General features: G+C 42.8%; 1 pseudogene; it reads right to left on the minus strand.

Annotated features, from left to right (window-relative positions):
• Positions 1–243: 243 nt before the first annotated feature.
• On the minus strand, positions 244–1,249 carry LOC149165717 (protein PLASTID TRANSCRIPTIONALLY ACTIVE 16, chloroplastic pseudogene; annotated as a pseudogene).
• Between the last annotated feature and the right edge of the window lie 3,063 nt (positions 1,250–4,312).

Raw genomic sequence — 4,312 nt, forward strand, 5'->3', positions numbered from 1 at the left:
CAGACAGCACCACTATATCCTGCTTGGCTGTGGGTGATTTTCCTTTGAGCTTGGCTGTGGCTACCTTAGAGGTGCCCTCACTGACGTGGACTTGTTCAGTCCTTTCCATTCTACTTTGTAGTCTTTTCTCCCTGGGTGTTAGTGTGGTTTTGTCCCCCTCTGTTTTGGCAGCTTGGTTTAATGCCAGTGTTCCAATCACTGATGTTGTTGGATACATCTGTAGGGTTGTGCTTTTCTGGCTTGTCACCAACTTGTCATCATTTTCCTTGCCCCAAAAATATCTACACCGAATGATTTAGCCTTGCTTGCAAAATAATCGAATGAAGTAGTTGCAGCACCTGCCTTGACTTGGGCAGCGAGTTCAGTGGCTTCAGCTTCTTTTTCTGCAAACCTTTTTGCTTCTGCTTCAAGTTGTTTAGCAAGCTCCTGTTTTTTTGCGTGAATTTTCTGCAGCTATGCGCTCTTCTTCTTCAGCTTTGGCTTTCGCTTGGGCCTCGACGAAAACTTCCTTTCTTCCATCTGTTGGAATGGCACTTAAAAGCTCATAAACTGGCAGAGAGGGTGCAGAAGGGCTGGCTGCAACATCAATAGTCTTGTTCTCTGAGATGGAAGTGTTTGCGAAAACCTCAGCTACCACAGATGCAACTTGTGTCTTTGAAACCTTAAACCATGGAATGCAATGCTGAATTTGCATTGGTTACTTTGTTTTTTACGTCTGCACTTCCTTCCGCCTTAAGAACAAGGTTGCAGTCTTTCTCTGAAATAAAATCATCTGTGGGACTGGCCTTCAGGATAGTGTAACTTAATCCCATTTCCACAATTCTTTCAGTAAGCTCTGATAATGATATTTTTGATTTTCCAAACAAGTTGCTGAAAAATGAAGAGATTCCATCAAGAACATTTGAAGACCCTCCATCAGATTCGTAAACACAACAATATGATTCACATTTGCTAGCTTGGCTTCTTCAATAACGTTCAAAGCACCAGTTGTAGTAACTTTGGAACTAGGTCGATCCTCTGTGGGTCCTATTGATACCACTGCTTTACTGGCATTTCCGATGGCTTTAGCTGTGGATTCAATATCCTCAAAATTGAATTCTACTGCATTAAGACGCTTGGCATCCTCTGCAACAATTATCTTTCTCGGGACTCCAAATTTGTCGAAGAAAAATCCATTTTCTCTGCTTTTGAAAGTTGTGTTGTACTTCCTGTAGAAGACCCACCCATTTTCTGTAGAACGCCCTTGCATAGGTGGGTTTAAAAAAAAAAAATGGCCGAGAAAGCTTGGTGGAGGATGACAAGTTAATAGATTGTGGGAGCAGAGGACACGTACTTCGGCTAAGAACATTGCAGGTGCAAATGAATCAGCGGGTGGTGAGAGTCAGCCGAGCCTGTTTTTCAATTACAGCATGATTTGTGGTGAGGAAGTGAAGTGGCCAGGCATACGTGGCCACATGCAGACTGCAGTGCTATCATGAACTACATGTTCTCTTCTGGATCAGTTGCACTAGAGTTCAAACGGCCAACACTTCCTGTTTTTTTAAATTTTCACGTGAGTCAACTGTCCACGTGTACTGCGTGACTGCTGGCTGAGTTCTAGAGAAGACAATCAGCTTAACCTTGATAATTCGTGGCTTAATCCCACCATTCCATTAATTCATGCAATTTTTAAATTAAATTTATGCAATAGAAGAATGAGTTTCAGTCACATACCAAGAAGTTGAATGGCTGCCATGAGCTGCTGTGGCCTGTCATTGCTGCATGCATTGGTTTTTCTGATTGCATGTGGCTTGGCTGCTAATTTTTGGTTGTTTTCCTTGTGCAGGTGTCCTCTAGCTAGATGCATGCTGCAGGAGTCCATTTCCACGCTCAGATCTGCACGTTCAAGCTGCTGCTGCTGCATTGTCACAGAACCAGAACTTGTTTTAGCCATTGCTCCCAAACGGTAAACCAGATTGATCTAAAACTTGCTGAGCATGTTCCTATCATCATTATGTATCTCCCATAGCAAAATCGTGATCAATGGATGCACGGATTTTGAGAAAAATGGAAAATGGCTGAAGATTTCAGAGATCAATTTCTTGGAAACCGTGCATCAGAATCGGCTGAAACTGCTTGGGTAGGTTACTATCACTCACATGCATATCCCCATGAAACAGGTTTTGAAACGGATGCAAGGATATGGAGAAAATGCAAAAATGGCTGATGGTGAGGGAGGCTGATTTCTTGGAAACCGTGCACCGGAACGGCATGAAACTGCTCAGGCATGTTGTCATCACCCTTGTACAATTCCCCATAAAACGGTTTGTCAAATGGATGCATGGTTTTCAAGTTGTGGCAAAAACAAATTCTGTTCTATGTGTTTTTGCTTCAAGGCACTTTACATTTTTGTTGCATGGTATGAAAAAATGAATTTTGGCTGTGATGCAGGTATGGAGATGATGGAGGAGGAGTTGGAAGATTTCATGAGGACTTCTGAACCCTTGAGGAAGCTACCATGTTCGCCAAACCACTTTTTGAAATCCATGTCTAGTTTCCCACAATTTCTACAGGAAGTTCCTGTAGAAGCACAATGAGAAGCACAATGAGGTGGAAAAAATGATGGAGAAAGGCAAGGGATGGACACACAAGTGCTTGTAGTCCTAATCAACAGATTCCCACCATCAGATTCCATTTTAGACTTGAATTTGGTTCGTCCAAAGGTTCTACAGGATGTTTCCTGTAGAAATAAAGAGCTTCCTGTAGAAGGCACAAGAAAAATTCCTTTAACCTTGATTTGAGTGCTCCTCCTGTCATGAAATGTCCTTCTTGCAACCTGCAATTACCCAATGGAATTAGTTTTATTTTTCTTTTTCTTTCTCTCTGTTTTTTTGAAAAACAGCTAGGGCGCCTCATGGAGGTTTTCACCCTAATTGCCTGCCCTGGGCGCCTCCAAGGGAGGTTTTCACCTAGAGATCTTATTCTCTTTTCTCTTTTTTCCCAACCCATTGACCGCCTCATGGAGGTTTTCAATCAATGAGCCAATCTAAGGCGCCTCTGAGGAGGTTTTCACCTTAGATTTTTATTTTCTTCTTATTTTCATTTTTTTTTTTTTCTTCTTCTACCCTACCCTACTTGAAAAACAAAATCATTTTCAAGTATAATAATACTTCCAATGGAGCCATGTGCACATCGAGATTAGAGAAAAAATGATGTGAAGGCTCGAAATGCATGCTTGGACAACTATCCGGACTTTAGAGACCAAATGATCTGACTTTGAAGGGATCAAACATAGCTGAGGAAGAGAGTACCGCTGCAGCTTAGTCACCTTCTGAAACCATATCTCATTATAGCTTTGATATCCTTGGTCCTTTTGCTGATCTAGATCATTCTTCATGTCACTTTCTATCATGACTTTCTCATCTTCCTCCTTTTGCTGATCTTTCTCTTGAATACATGGAAGATTTGATGGTAACCATGAGGAAACTCTCCCGATCTCTGATTCTGATCTCTTCTCTTCATCAAGTGCATCCCATGGTTCTTTGATCTCCTCTTTGGAATCTTCTTTTTCCTTTGGTCCTTCAATGTTGTCAATATAATCTCTGTTTTGCAACACTCTTCCTGAGTTTTGGTGAACATCATTGAGCTCAAAAGGAGTCATTTGCACATGTTGTGCCTCAGCTTTGCAATTGGGTTGAGCTACTCCAATGTGTGGCTTTGGAAATGGTATGGGTAGTTGAGTGGAGGTGTGAAATTGAGATGGAGATGGATGGCATTGTGGTTGGGTAGGCATTTGGGGTTGCCTTGGTGGAGGAGGAGGCGATGGTTGTGGATGAGCAGGTGGTGGAGGAAAATGAGCGGGATGAGAGTTGTACTGGGGCCTCTACTCCTGATAAGGTGCATTCCACTAAGGCTGTGGCTGAGCATAAGAGTGAAACGAATGAGCAGCTGGTTGGGCATAATATGGATCTGTGAAGGAACAAGGAGGAGGTGTGAACCAGGAACGATGAGCAGGGGGACCCCAAGAGGGTATGGAAGTGGTTTGATAGAGGTCATAATAGGTCTGGGATGTACCTTGCATTCCCTGCTGGTAGGGTATGGGTCCATGTGGCCTCCTTTGGTTCATAAAATAGAGTGATTCAGTGGCTCCTTTAGCTCTCTGGTATGCAGCTTTGAGTCCAAGCAAGGAAGGGCACTGATTCGTAGGATGGTAATCTTCACATACAAAACACACTTCTATGGAGTACAATGGACATTCGTTCCTAGGATGTTTTCTAGTGCACCTAGGACAAAAAATGGCCAAAGCCCTCTTGGCTTCTTCTTGCTTCTTTTG

This window comes from Pinus tabuliformis, chromosome 5_1 (assembly GCF_031772625.1).
Source record: "Pinus tabuliformis cultivar Carrire ecotype Pingquan chromosome 5_1, CPIR1, whole genome shotgun sequence".
NCBI lineage: Eukaryota > Viridiplantae > Streptophyta > Pinopsida > Pinales > Pinaceae > Pinus > Pinus tabuliformis.